Here is a 16220-nt window from a genome sequence, read left to right on the forward strand (position 1 = left end):
TATAATGTGATTACTTTCTATTTTTCTTTTAGCGAATGATTATAAAAACGAAACAGAACAGTAGGTTTCCCCAATAACTTTACATGAAAAAAAACATTTTACATATTACAGGTAAAAAATATATATATATTCCTAAGAACCCACATACATCGGTAACTAAGGAACTTGTTAATAGATTAACAAAGTGTGAACAAGCAAAGTAATTTTCTCAACCAGTTTGTCTTACCAGCAGGCAGCAATTTGTAATTACAAAGAAAAGATCAATTATTTTATTATTCAATCCTATAATTATTTAAAAGAATCTCAACTTTTATATAAAAATCTATCAGTCGAATCTACTTGAAATCCTCAGAATGCACATCTACTCATCGGCAAATTTTATTAAATCATATCAGGAAGCTGAGGGCAAAAATGGACACAAGAAATTAATCATCACCAGTCCAGCCTCAGTGAGTCATGTCAGCCAATCTATCTAGATTGTTCTTGTTCCCTGACCTCAAAAAGTCCCCACTCAAATATTAAGTGTGTGTTTTTATGAACTTCAAATTGTTTCCTAAGATTTTCTACATCAGAGCCAGAAGCAAAAACATCTCAAGCTAAGTTCACTAGCAACTTTATTTTTCCAAATGCTAAGGGTGGTGGTCACTGCTGACAAACTACATCTCTAAGTTCTTCTCTAGGTTGGTGATAGAGTCATAATCTGCTCCAGCAGCAATGTCTGAAAGAGATCAAGCACTATTATTGTGAGTGCCAGAGATACTGTCCAGTGAAGGACTGGAAGCCCCTTTGAATTTTCATATAACTCTTAGATTGAGAGGGCTGTGAGGGCAGCAAGCAGAGCAGAGCTCTGTAACAGCAGGAAGCCCTCGGAACACACAGTAACATTTATCCTTTCCTGGTCTCTGATGGAGTTGAAGACGAGATAGTTATACTCTTACAATTACGCTTAAGTTGTTTTAGGACATAAAAAGATTTTTTGGATTATAATATAAGTTATGACAGAAAATGATTTAGATATAAAACTCCGAACTCACCAATATAGAATAGACGATAGAATACTCTCTCTAAAGTTTCCAAATATAAATGAACTGGACGTTGTGGATGTAACTCCTACCTAACAAGCTTTTATAATTGTTTCACATTTGTTCCAATTGTTTGTTGTTTATTATTATGAGAAAGAGCCTTTTTATTTAGACAAAAAGGGGAAAATGATGGGGTTTGGTCTGGTGCTGCTTGTATTCATGTGCTATATCCTGTACCCCAAGATCTGGTTGCATCAAAGGTGAGCAAATTCCCACACATACCAGCCTTTGTTGTGCAAACCTTACTCCCCAATTAAAAACCATTGGTTAGGGGCTGGGTAGATGGCTCAGAGATTAAGAGCACTGGCTGCTTTTCCAGAGGACCTGGGTTCAATTCCCAGCACTCACCCATTAGCTCATGACTGTTACTCCAGTTCCAGGAGAATCTAGCACCCTCACACAGACATACAAGCGAGCAAAATACCAATGCACATTAAAAATTGAATCATTTAAAAGTTTTTAAATTTGGTTAAATAAAAATGGCTACAACCAGTTACTGGGAAGAGCAGGAAAAATATGGAGTTTGAGTTACCAGGCTGGGGGTCGCAGGTGAGGAGTACGAGGAAGCCGGAGAAGAGAGCCATTGTGGTTGTGCTCGTCAGTGGGCTGATTTCCATGAGTTTGTAATTCCATGACTTGTTCCTCCCACATGGTCCTCGACAGCTTGTCAGCCGGTGTCAGCCTGTGTGTATGAGGGACCATCTAAACCCTGGCCTGTTTCCACTGTTAGAGGCAGCAGGTTTGTTGAAGCTACAGTGCACAGGACAGGTGGGCAGGAAGTCGCAGGCATCACTGCCCCCTCAGAGAGGTAATACCCATACCGTTGTTTTTAGCTCTGTCCTTGCCTCATCTCAGGGAGGAGGACAGGTGAAATCGGGACTTTAGACCTACCACCAGAAAGCAGCTGGCTCACTCGCCTTCCTTCTCTCTCTCTCTATGCCTCTGTTCCCAAGGGATCGCTGCTCTGGGTCCCCAGCAGATGCCAGTCCTTAGATCTGTGACTCCTTTCCAGCTTCCCAGCTCTAACCCCATCCTCATACTCCCAGCTCAGGTCCCCAGAGCCCTAAGTTCAGGCCACTCAGGTATCTCTAGCCACCTTTATCTGTGTGTCTGAGGGGCTCCAAGGTCCCTATAGTAAGAATGAAGATTGAGCTACCTCAAAGGACTCCTCACTCCTTCCCTCCCTGCCTCTACCATGGGACAGGTTGATGGGGTCTCTGGGAATGGGCATTTTTAGAGTACTGTGTTTTAGAAAAAGAAATTCCAATTACTAATTCAAAGAGAAGCAGAATTATATCAAAGTAATGAGAACGGGACTGGGACTGGGGCTCAGCGGCAAAGTGTGTACTTAGCATGTGCTTAGCATGTGCTTAGCATGCCTGAGGCCCTGACTTTGATTTCTCTGACAAGAAACAAAATGAGAAAAAAACACAAGTTTAAAAAAGGCCATGTGTGTGCTTTTTGAGACAGCCTAAACCCTGTGGCCCTGGCTGGACTTGAACTCACTGTTTTCCCATGCTTCTTCTTTCCAGGTGCCAGCATCAGGGTGCATGTCCCAACACATAGCTTTAAAAGGGGCTTTAACTTGACAAATATTGTGATAGTAGATTAAAAAAAAAAAACAACAACGTAGTATTCGTGGCAACTCATGATATCCTTCCTGCTATGCCTTCCCTGCCACAGCCTGAGGTTCTTTTGGTTTGTACTGTTTTGTTTTAAGACAGAGTCTTGGTATGTAGCCCTGGTGACTAGTATTCACTGTGTAAATTAAACTGGTCTTGAACTCTGTCTGCCGGTGACACTTCCTAGGTGCTGGGATTAAAAGGGTGATGGTTTCTACATAAGAATAACTATAAACAAGGAGATGGGTCAGCAGGTAAAAATACTTGCTGTGCAAACCTAACCAGTCCCAGGAACTCACATGAAATCTAGATGCAATAGTATTTATATAAAAGCCTAGCACTTTGGGCGGTGGTGGCACACCACCCAAGATCCCAGCCCTTGGAGGCAGGTGATCTCTGTGAGTTCGAGGCCAGCCTGGTCTACAGAGTGAGTTCCAGGACAGCCAGGGCTACACAGAGAAACCCTGTCTTGAAAAAGCCTCTATGAGATGAGAGGCAGAGGCAGGAAATTCCGCAGCCAGAAGCACATGGGCCTGTACACACTGTAGCAAGGGAAACAAAAGAGAAACTGCCTCAAAATGAGGTGGAAGGGGAGGAACTGAGTCCCAAAAAGTTATCCTCGGACCTCCACAATCTCACTATTGGGCATACACTGGCCTGCTCATGTTTTCTCTCTCTCTGTCTCTGTCCCTCCATCTCTCCATCTATCTGTCTCTCTCTATCTGTCTCTCTGTATGTCTCTGTGTCTGTCTGTCTGTCTGTCTGTCTCTCTCTCACATACATATATACACACATGCCCACACACATTATAAACAGTTTTGGTTGGAGAGATGTCTTGGTGGTTGAGTATGTCCTGCTTTTCCAGAGGACCTGAATGAAGTTCTCAGCACCCAGGTCAGGTGGCTGACAATTCACTGTAATTCAAGTTTCAGGGGTTCTGACACCGCTAGCCTCTAAGATCACCCACACTTATGTGTAACATACCCACAGATACACAGATGCACAGACACATGTACACACAATTAGAACTAAAATGAAGCTTAGCCAGGCATATACCAGCACTCAGGAGGCAGAGACAGGTGGATCTCTATGAGTTTAAGGCCAGTCTGGTCAATAGAGTGAGTTTCAGCCTAGTCAAAGCTACATAGTGAGACCCTATTTCAAATAACAAATCAAACAACAAATTAAAATTTTCCTAGCCTTTATTTTATTTTATGGGCATGGGTGTTCTGCCTGTGTGCATGTCTGTGTACCGCATGTGTATCGGGTGCCCAGAGAGGCTAGAAGAGGTGCTGGATCCCCTAGGACTGGACTCACAGATGGTTGCAAACCACCATATGGGTGCTGGGAATTGAACCCAGGAAGAGCTCTACTTCTGGAAGAGTAACAGGCACTTTTAACCACTGAGACATCTCTCCAGTCCCTAAAATAAACTTTAAAAAATGCGTATATTTTAAATGGAGTATCAACCTGTAATTTGGCAGATGACTTTTTTTTCCCATATTGAGGCTGTGAAGATAATTCAGCCTTCCCTCTAACATGGAGGTTTGTTTTTAGTTGTTGATCGTTTGGGAAAATTATTTTGTTTTTCTTTTCTTTTGGTTTTTGTTTGTTTGTTTGTTTGTTTTTTCGAGACAGGGTTCCTCTGTGTAGCCCTGGGTGTCCTGGAACTCACTCTGTAGACCAGGTTGGCCTTGAACTCAGAAATCCGCCTGCCTCTGCCTCCCAAGTGCTGGGATTAAAGGTGTGCGCCATCACCGCCCGGCTTATTTTGTTTTTCTTAATCCATTATTGACAATGTTGCATAAATGCTACACATGGGTTGCTGATTATATTAATTTGTGTGTGTGTGTGTGTGTGTGTGTGTGTGTGTCTGCATATGTACAGGTTTACCATGTGAGAGAGGACACGTCTTTCACTGCTACATTTCTCTGTAGACATATTCCTTGGGCTTTTTTCAAGGCCTGAAAGTGAAGGGCATTGAAGACACAGGTTCATCAGGTTTTTGGGAGGTCTACCTTTGCATCCTACAAGGTTTAATGACCACCTACTGCTTGTTGGCCCTACACTACGGGTATGAGTGTATACTCCAAGGCACACAGCAGACCCGGCTCCTCCTTCACCCACTCACAAGTGGAGGTTGGTACTGATGGTGAAACAGACTTGAAAACACAACCATTCTGATGCAGGGGAATACTGTCCACCTGTGGTCTGTAGTCTGTGGTCCTTTAGGATTGAAGCGAGTGATCAGGGGTAGGGGAGGGCCAGTCAGAAGGACAGACACGCCGGGCGGTGGTGGCGCACGCCTTTAATCCCAGCACTTGGGAGGCAGAGGCAGGTGGATTTCTGAGTTCGAGGCCAGCCTGGTCTACAGAGTGAGTTCCAGGACAGCCAGGGCTACACAGAGAAACCCTGTCTCGAAAAAAACCAAAAAAAAAAAAAAAAGAAGGACAGACACATATAAGCAACTGGTGGAGACAGATCTCAACCTGTGCCAGACCTAAGGTACTCTGAGTTCGAGGGAGAGGTGGAGAGTGGGAAGGAGTGACACCAGTTAGTGGCTCCCAGAGCAGTTGTGGTGGGCAGAGTAATGTCCCCACGAAGACATCATGTCTTAATGCACAATCCACGGCAGAAGGAATTTCACGGGTGAAATTACAGAGTTTATTATGGGTTTACTATTACTTTGGTGGGCCCAATGTAAGAACAAAATAAAATAAAATGGAAAAAAAAAAGCAGGTGAGGTAGGCAGGAGACAGAGTGATTCACAACCAGAAGTTCTTTATTTTGTACTTGGAGCCAAAGAATTCAGGTGGCATCGGTGTCAAAAGCAGGGACAATCAGGTAACGACCTGGTAACCTATAGTCACTAAGGATTGGAATGTGCCAACCTTCCCATAGGATCAACTGAGCAGAGTTCGTAGGAGCTCACAGAGACTGAAACAACAATCATGGCGCCTGTCTGGGTCTGAGCTAAGCTCTCTGCACATATGTTATGGTTGTGTGGGACGAGTAACAGTGGGAATGTGGGTTGTTTCCCGCTCTTCTGCTTGCTCTCGGGACCCTTTTCCCCCTACTGGGTTTCCTCACCTAGCCTTGATCGGAAGGTTTGTACCTAGTCTTATTGTAACTTGTTATGCTGTGTTCACTGGAGATCCCTGGGAAGCCTGCTCTTTTCTTGAAGGGAAAATTTGACTCTGATTTTAACTCAGTGGAACCTACATGTTGAACCTCTCTGGGACTACAGAATGGTGAGATAGCAAACAAGCCCCTGAGGTGATGAATCTGTGTGGCCCCAAACCACTAAGGTTGTACTGTTGTTGGGTTTTGTCCAGTGCTAGGGACTGGACCCAGGGCTTCATGCAAACACTATTACTGCTCTACACTCTTAGCCAGGGCCAATGTGTTACAGAGACAGCAACAGAAAAGTAGTGACGATGTAAGTCAGGCAGAATAGCAAATAGCTTTAATCCCAGCACTTGGGAAACTGAGGCAGGAGGATCAAGAGTTTGAAGTTAGCCTAGGCTACATAATAAGACTACCTCAAAGCAAACTGATAAATAAAAGCTATTAAAATGACGAGAGTTAGGTACTGCTTCAGCAAAGTCTAAAAACGTGAGCTTCAGAATCAGGTAGTGGGCAAAGGCTAAGAGAACATTTGAGAAGGGGCTTGTGAGGAGGTTCAGTGGGAAAAGACACTTGCTGCTAAGCCTGATGACCTGAGTTCAATGCCGAGTCTTACAGGTAGAAGAACACTCTGACTCCTGTAAACTGCCCTCTGACTCATGCACTGAGGCGTGCATGTACCTACATAACAAATACATGAATGTAATATTTAAAAACTCATACTAAGAAACATCATAGAAAAAGTCAAAATTGTCTTCAACCACTGGACGAAGTCTTGACTTGGATGTGTAGCTCAGTCGGGAGAGTGCCTGGGCTTGCTAGTGCTTGCCAGCTTTGCTCTCTAGCACTGCACAGGCCTGTAACCCTACACTTAGGAGAGTGGACAAGGGAACTGCACATTTTGGACCAGCTTGGACTACATAGCAAGTCTTTTGTCACTAAAAAAGGGGGAGGAGTGCCGGGCAGTGGTGGCGCACACCAGCACTTGGGAGGCAGAGGCAGGCAGATTTCTGAGTTTGAGGCTAGCCTGTTCTACAGAGTGAGTTCCAGGACACCCAGGGCTACACAGAGAAACCCTGTCTCGAAAAACAAAACAAAACAAAACAAAACAAAAAAAACAAGGGGAGGAAATAAAATAAAACAATATTAGGAATTCTCAGACAACAAACCAGACAAATACTTTACCTCAGATTGTTGAAGTTACTGAGTGTAGTGCTCACGTCTTTAATCCCAGACCGTGGGAAGCAGAGGCAGGCAGATCTCAGTGGATTCAAGGCTAGCCTAGTTTACATAGTAAGTTTCAGGATGCTAGGGCCATGTAGAGAATTCCTGCCTCACACACACACACACACACACACACACACACACACACACACTAATATAGAAATGTGGGCTAACTGCAGTGGTGCACACTTGTGATTCCAGCACTCGGAAAGTAGAGGCAGGAGGAATGGGGGTTCAAAGTCATTCTCTACTACAGTTTAAGTCCAAGTCAGCCTGGGCGATGTGACGCTCTATCTCAAACAAAGCTAAACAAAACTAAGCAACAGACAGTAGGTTAGGAAGCATTGGAATCCATTCCTCCAGGCCTCGAGTCCGCAGCAACTGCTTTTGGGTCCTGCTGTCGCAACAAACACTAGCGTCCAGGAGAGTGTGTGCTGAAGCTGGTTCATTTCTGTCATGCTCAGTGGTTTCAGAGTCAGCTCCACCCCCAGCCCTCCCACCCTGCCCCCACCCCACCCCACCCCCAGCCCTCCCACCCCGCCCCCACCCTGCCCCCACAAGCTTTTCAGGTGCAGGAATTGAAAGAATCTTTCTTTCCCATCCTCTTCCGTGTCAGCCATTTAAAGAAGGTCACTGACTGACCTCAGAAACAATGGAACAGAAATTTCAGTGAGCATGCACAGTAGAGAGTGTGCACTTTGGAAAGATGGAATGGATGAGATGGAAGGTTGGCGAATGCCTATAGTCCCAGCATTTGGGAAGTCACACCCAAGAGCTCCCAGCTTGTAACCAGCACAAACCAGCAGTTCTTAAGTACCAGCTCTACCCCTTATACTCAGGGTGCCAGTTCTGGGAATATTGGTACTGAGAACTAAAAATCTTAAAGAGAGACAGGAACCTGGTTCAGTGGTTAAGGGCATATACTGTTCTTGTAGAAGACCTGAGTTAGGTTCTCAACACCCCTGTCAGAGAGCTCACAACAGCCAGTAACTCCAGCCCTGGGGCATCTAGCTCCCTTTTCTGGACTTAGCAGCTTCCCCTCCCTCCTCTCCTTCCAGTCCCTCCCTCTCACCTCCCCTTCCCCCATCCACCCCTCCTCCCTTTCTCCTCAGAAAAGGGGAGGCCTCCCTGGATATCAACCCACCTTGACATATCAAGTTGCAGCAGGACTAAATGCATATTTTCCTGTTGAGGCCAGACAAGGCGGCCTTTTATTTTAAAGAGGGGTGACTGGGTGCTTTGTAATCCTACCTTAGAGTGAGAGGCAGGAGGATAGATCACAAGGCCAACCTGGTTACACTGTCAGTTCCAGGCCAGTCAGGGCTGTCTCAACCAAATCAAGTAAACAAAAACAGGAAAAATGTTAAGGAAACTGATGAGGCTGGGGATGGTTTTGCAAATGAAGCACTTGTGTGAAGATCAGCATTTGTGTCTGGAGAACCCACTTAAATGCAAGGCTAGCCAGGGGACCGACCCACCTGTAATTCTAGCACAATGAAGGCCCAGGCAGGAGATCCCCAGGGCAAGCTTGCCAGCTAGGCTAGCTGTAATGAAGTGAGCTTTGGAGTCATCTGAGAGATCTTACTTCACAATATAAGGTAAAGTGATCGGGACCATTCCTGGCGTCAGCTGCCTCAGGCACACCTGTGCACATACAGGTATAGTTCGGGTGATGACCACTAAAAATGTAGAAAGAAAAAACAGAACCAAAACGGTATACTTCAAAAAATTTAAAAAGGAAAGGGTCCTGGGACATGCATGAAAGATAAAGGCTTTTGCTGCTGAGTTTGACCCACAGAACTCAGATGGCAGACAGAGAACCTGCTACTGACAACTGTGCTCTGACAGGTGGACACTTGAACACTCTCTTTTAACCTATGAGCCATGCTGCAGACTCCATTCTGAATTTCTGACGCATGGTACAAAGCGGACACTCGTTTGGTAAATGAACTTAGCCAGATACAAGAGGACAAATGCTGTAGTGTCACTCTTATCTAAGGTAGCTGCAGACAGAAAAAAGAGTAGAGGTGACCAGGGGCTAGAGGCAGGATAAAATGAGAAATTACTTAGTGGTTAGAGTTTCTGTCTGGAGTGATGCAAACCTTTTACAAACAGGAAAGGGTGATGGTTGTGTAACACTGAATGAAATTCCTGCCACTTACAGCATTCCACTGTTGGGCTGGACACGTACTCAGTAGCAGAGTCCTTGCTTAGCATAGGAGCTTGCCTTAAGTTTGGCTCCTAGGGGCTGTCCCCAAAACAGTCAGGATGGAAAGTTTTTGTGATATATATTATATGCATATCTATATTTATACACACACACACACACACGTATATATATATATATATATATGTATGTATGTATGTATGTATGTATGTATGTATGTATATTGTTATTTGTTTTCACTGTGTAGCCTTGGCTGGCCTGGAATTTGTTCTTAGACCAGGCTAGCCTTGAATTCCCAGAGATTCCACTTCCTCCACCTTCTGAGTACTATGACTGAAGGTGTGCATCACCATGCCTGGTCCTGCTGTGAATATTTTACTACAAGGCCTTAATATCGCATTCAGGCTAGCCTTAAACCCACAATTGTACTCTGTCTCTGCCTCCACAGTGCTGGAATTAAAGACATGCTCCATTACAGCTCTCTAAGATTCAAGCTCTTTTCCTTAGCATTATTTTTACAAGACCCTAGGATTCCCCTTGAACTCACTGTATGACTGAAGATGATCTTGAACTTCTGTTTTTCCTGCCTCCACCTTTCAAATGCCTCGATTATAGAAGAGTGCTGCCGCTGTCTTTACACAGTGCTGGGGACTAAACCCCACAGTTTTGCACATGGTAGGCAAGCACCCTACCAACAAGGCTACATCCCCAGCCCCTTTTTGTTTGTTTCTTTGCTTGTTTGTATGAGACAGGGTCTCACTCAGTAGTTTTGGCTGACCCAGAACTCAATACATAGTCCAGCTAGCCTCAAATTTTTGGTCATCCTCCTGCTTCAGTCTTGCAAGTGCTGACTCTGGGCTGCAGCGCCACACCCATCAAGGAATGTAATGCCTGTGCATGTTACAGCAGGGGCAAACCTTTGAGCCCATTATAGTAAATCAAATAAATTAACATGAAAGGGTAAGTATCGCATGACTCTGCTTGTGTGAGGCATTAGAACAGGCAGTCATAAAGATAGAAAGCCACAGGGGTCACCTAGGGTAGAGAAAATGGAGAGTGATTGCTTAACGGGTCAGAGTTTCTGTTGAGGATAGTGAAAAAACTCCAGGAAATCATGGGGATGGTTGCGCAACGTTGCAGATGTATTTAATACCAACAATTTATGTACATGGCTTCACAGTGGTGAGCGCGCAAAACCTTGTCCTGGATATTTTAACAGAAAAAGCTAGGAGGACAGGTGAAAATGTATTAACTACAAAGGGAGACCAGGATGCACCCGAGGGGTGCCTGTGCCCGCAGTCCCAGCACTTGTGAGGTGGAGGCAGGAGGAGTGGGGATCCAGCAGCATTCCTGGTTATGAGACCCTGTCTCAAAAGAGAGGAGATGAGTGACAGGACCTCCTAGAGTGCAGAAGGCACACACCTGGCCATGGGCTTGTGAGCCCCAGGGTGGTAAAGGGGGCCTCAGAGACAGATGGGGAGAGGAAGTCTGGTCAGGAAATGGGCTATGAAATTCAGTTTGCAATGGGTGTGTAGGAGCATGTACCCTCTCTTTACTCCTTACACCCAATAAATTATAGGAGATTAATTAATGAGTCACTGAGGGCTTGACAAATCAGTGTGGCAGCCACTTGACCTCTGTCTGCTTGTACCTCAATCTGCCATAGTGTTTCCTTTTTGGCCAGTCTCTTGAAGCTGATTGTTTTCTTTCTTTCCCTCAGCTTCCTTGATGATTACATACATGTACAGTAAATACTGTGATTCCATTCACCCCCACACCCCCATTCCCGCGGACCCTCTGGTTTATATTATTTCATTGTATTCTTTGAGTCAGGGTCTCACTATGGAGCCCTGGCTGCTCTAGAACTTGCTGGCATTGAACCAAGCTGGGTATTGAACTCATGGAGATCCACCTGAGTGCTGGAATTCGAAGTCTACACCACCTTGCCTGGTATTCTATTTTATTTTAGAATTTCATACATGATCATGAGTGCTATGCTTACATCATTCCTCTTTCTCCCTCTCCTCCCCCCTCCAACTCCTCCTGTGTCCCTCGTCTCAACTTCATAACCTCTTTTAAAATTGCTATTGTTTTACACACACACACACATACACACACACACACACACGAATACAGCTTACTAAGTGTTACCCACAGGCATATGTGTTTAGGGATGACCATTTAAAGTTCAAGGGACTCTCTTCTTTTTAGGACTTATTTTATTGCCATGCTTTGTGCCATTTGTTGTTGTTGTTGTTTTGTTTTTCGAGATAGGGTTTCTCTGTGTAGCCTGGGCTGTCCTGGAATTCACTCTGTAGACTAGGCTGGCCTCGAACTCAGAAATCAACCTGCCTCTGCCTCCCAAGTGCTGGGATTAAAGGCATGCGCCACCACTGCCTGGCAGTGCCAAGGCCAGCCTAGTCTATGCAACAAGTTCCAGGACATCTAGGGCTACATAGAAAGACCCTGTCTCAAAAAAAATGATTTTACTTATTTTTCTCTGTCTGTATGACTGTGTGAGTATGTGTGTGTCTGTGTGACTGTGTAAGTGTGTGTGTGTCCGTGTGTCCGTGTGTATGTGTATCTTTATGTATATATGTGTGAGTATGTGAGTGTGTATGTATGAGTGTGTGTTTGTGTGTGTATGTGTGTCTCAGTGTGTGTGTGTGTGTGTGTGTGAGCATGTGTGTGTTCAGGTAGCCACAGATGCTGTGAGTTCATCATTACGACAACCATGCCATGTTTAGAGGATGGTGGTTTACAACACTCCTTCTCATCCTTTGGGTCTTACATGCCCAACCCCCACTGACCCAACCCCCAGAGACAGGGTTTCTCTGTGTAGCCCTGGCTACCCTGGAACTCCTTCTGTAGATCAAGCTGGCCTCAAACTCTGAGATCCACTGCCTCTGTCTCCAGAGTGCTGGAATTACAGATGTGAGCTTGGCTTTGTTATATTGCACCCCCACCCCACTCCCCAGCTGAAGACCAGACCCAGGACCTGGCACTGTGGTAGCAAGGGCTCTACCACTACGTTTGTTTTCTTTTCCACAGTGTTCCCAGACCCTGGGAGGAGGTAAGGTAGACATCTCATTTAGGGCTAAGCGTTCCAGTGTTGCCTATCCTTAGTATTACTGTTTGTGAATCTCTCTGCATTAACTGTTACCCACTGCATATAGAGTCAAGGGCAGTACTAGGCTAGGGTCATAAATACCTTAAAAGGCAGTTTGACTACATGACCATTTAAGGAAACATAAATAGTAAGATTTCCTTTAAGACCTATAACTCTCTCAGCAATGGGAAGTATATATATTATATATAGTATACACACACACACACACACACACACACACACACACACACACACACATATATATATATATAAATATATATATACACATAAAATTTGTTGTCTCTGTGTAGCCCTAGCTGTTGTGTTGTCCTGGACCTTGCTCTGTAGACCAGGCTGCCCTCAAACTCACCAAGATCTGCCTGTCTAGGCTGGAATTGATGGTGTGTGCCACCATAACCAGCTTAGTCATAATTAGCAATAATTTTATTGCTATTTTATATGCATATGAGTTTTGTCTACGTGTATGTTTGTGTACCATGTGCTCCGTATGTTCCTGTAGGTCAAAGAGGTCAGAAAAAGGCACTGGTTCCCCTGGAACTGGAGTTACACATGGTCGTGAGCCACCTTACGGGTCCTAGAAATCAACCCCAGGTCCTCTGCAAGAGCAACAAGTGCTTTTAACTGCTGACTCTCTCCATTCCCACAGAGTTTTGAGCATGTTACAGAATCAGATGTGAATTCCTGGGCTCAAATCCTATCAGAAAATGGCAATTACTCTCAAAGCAGCAGCCTCTATTGCACCTCTATTGCACATTCTTTCTTTCTTTTTTTTTAAATGAACACACACACACACACACACACAATCATTTTCTGTGCATTGTTTCCATGCCTGATGCCTGAAAAGGTCAGAGGGGGTCAGGTCTCATGGGACTGGAGTTACAGACAATAAGGTAACTTCTTTTGAAACCTTGATTTTAAAAAAATTAAATAAGGGGGCTGGAGAGATGGCTCAGCGGTTAAGAGCACTGACTGGTCTTCCAGAGGATCCAGGTTTAGTTCCCAGCACCTACATGGTGGCTCACAACTGTCTGTAACTGAAGTGCCAGTGGATCTGACACCCCCACATCAATGCATATAAAAGAAATTTATATTTAAAAATTAAATAAATAAATAAAAATTATTCTAAAAATTAAAAGAGTATCTGCTGGAGGACTACACATAGATTATGGAGGTGAAGAGGCAAGGATAATCCCTAGATTTTTATTTTTCTTTTGGCTTTTTTGAGATAGGGTTTCTCTGTCTGGAACTCACTCTGTAGACCAGGCTCTCCTTAAACTCACAGAGACCTCTGCCTCCTACATCCTGGGACTAATGGCATGCGCCACTCAGCTTCTTTTTTCTTTTTCTTTTTCTTTTTTGTTTTTGTTTTTTCGAGACAGGGTTTCTCTGTGTAGCCCTGGCTGTCCTGGAACTCACTCTGTAGACTAGGCTGGCCTCGAACTCAGAAATCTTCCTGCTTCTGCCTTCCAAGTGCTGGGATTAAAGGCGTGTGCCATCACTGCCCCTCTTTTTTCTTTTTTAAGACAAGATCTTGCTAAGAAGTTCTGGCTAGCCCTGGAACTCCCAATGTAGACCAGGCTGGCCTTGAACTTCCACTGATTTGCCTGCTTTTGCCTCACAAGGGCTGGACCCAAATATATACCCTCCTCCCTTGCCTTTTATATATGTGTGTTTGCATATATATGCTCAGGGTTGTGTGTATGTGTGTTTTGGTGTGTGTGTGTGTGCTGCTATTACAAAGGAGTTTGGTTCTTAGCACATATATTAGGTGGCTGTAACTACCTCAGGGGATCCATCATCCTGAGGTGGTGCACATAATGCATACTTACACTTAATTAAAAATAAATCTAAAAATGGATGAAACCAAATTATGGGAAAGAAAACAGATATTAAGAGAAGGTATAAAGAAAGAGGCATGCAAAACGAAAGAGGTAAGTCAGAGCCCCAGGCAAGCTGGCTTGTCACCCAAGATGCTTCAGGGCAGAAACAAGAAATGGTGGAGGTCTGAAATGCTGGTAGAGGTTGTCTCCATGGATCTGGAACTTGGACCACCACCTCCCTTCCTTGTTATGAGTGAAACTGTCCCTGGACTTGCTCAGGTCAGAGTTCAGATCCCCAGAATCTGACTACAAAGCTAAGTATGCGTGGAGGGCCATGTAACCCAAGCAGACAGGAAGAAGAGACAAGGAGTCCCTCCACAAGCTGAAAGCCAGATTCGCCAAAGAAGAGAAGAGAAAGGTAATGTCTGTGGAAGAGGGTCTCACTTCAGCCAATTTCCTCTGAAGACAATCTGAAGCATGACCAGTTTGCTAACGATCTGTTTCCCTAGTTAAGTTCACATTCCACCTCTTGGAGAACTTACCCACGCCCTCTGGACTTGGGCCGTTCGTGGTCCTCCCAGGAGTCTGGTGTTTACCACTTCAGACGTTTCTCCCTCCCTGGGATCTGAGTAATGTCCTATTTTCATATTTCTGGTAACCTTTATCATTGTGATATTTCACATACTGGTTACACAAGGCATCTATTTGTTTGTTTGTTTTAATTATTCCGCTGAGACAGCAGAAGAGATGGTTTATTGCATCTATTACACTTGGGCACAAATGAGAACTGAATATGTTGGGTCCAGGGCAGAAGAGCAACGTGACACTCTCACAGGTTGGCAGGGAAAAGCTGGTACAAGTTCTAGATCCACTGAGACAACTTTTATCAGTGTCTCAAGCCCCCAGCATTCCTTGTTTCTGCCCTAGAGCATCTTGGGTAACAAGCCAGCTTACCTGGGTTTCTGCCTCATCTTTCTTGTTTTGTGCATTGGCCTGCACATCGGCTCTGTCTCCACTCTGTTCTGTTCTCATGGCACAGAAGTTTGAATGAGGGAGATAGTCCTAAGGCCAAAACATGTCTGACTCTTTTTTTATTATTATTTTATTTACATTTCAGATGTTATCCCCTTTCCCCAATCCCCCTCCCCAGGAACCCCCAATCCCATCCCCCCTCCTCCTGCTTCTATGAGGATGTGCCCCCACCCTCCCACCCACTCCCACCTCCCCACCCTTGAATTCCCTCACACTGGGTCATCCAGCCTTCATGGGACCAAGGACTTCCTCTCCCACCTATGCCCAACAAAGCCATCCTCCCCTACATATACAGCTGGGGCCATAGATCTCTACCTGTGTGCTCCCAGGCTGGTGGTTTAGACCTTGAGAGCTCTGGGTTGGTTGGTATTGTTGCTCTCCCCATGGGGCAGCAAACTCTTTTAGCTCCTTCAGTCTTCTCTCTTTAACTCCTCCATTGGGAACCCCTTAGCTATGAGCATCCACCTCTGTACATGTCAGGCTCTGGCAGACCTCTAAGGAGACAGCTATATCAGGCTCCTGTCAGCACGCACTTCCTGACATCCACATCAGCGTCTACCTTTGGTAACTGAACATGGGATGGATACCCAGGTGGAACAGTCTCCAGACGACCCCTCCTTCGTGTCTGACTCTTAAACATTGTCTTTCCTTTTATTCTTTTCTTTTTTTGTTTTGTTTTTTTTCTTCTTTTATTCTTTTCAACACAGGATCTAGTTACAAAGTAATGAACACAGGTGTTGGAATCCAGATTTGGGGGCAGGGTAAACGGATACAAAGAAATGTTTGTTCTTGTATAATGACAAATAATTATAGCTATTGCTTACTTTAAACATAGTTTCCTTAGCCAGGCATGGTGGCCCAGACCTCAAATCCCACCATGGAAGAGGCAAAGGCAGGTGGATCTCTGTGAATGTAAGGCAAGCCAGTCTACATAGCAAGTTCAGCTCCAGGTCAGTCAGAGCTACATACTGATATTCTCTCTCTCCCTCTCCTCCCCTCTCCCCTCTCCCCTCTCCC

This window comes from Grammomys surdaster, unplaced genomic scaffold (genome assembly GCF_004785775.1).
Source record: "Grammomys surdaster isolate TR1022 unplaced genomic scaffold, NIH_TR_1.0 126131, whole genome shotgun sequence".
In the NCBI taxonomy this organism is placed as follows: Eukaryota; Metazoa; Chordata; class Mammalia; order Rodentia; family Muridae; genus Grammomys; species Grammomys surdaster.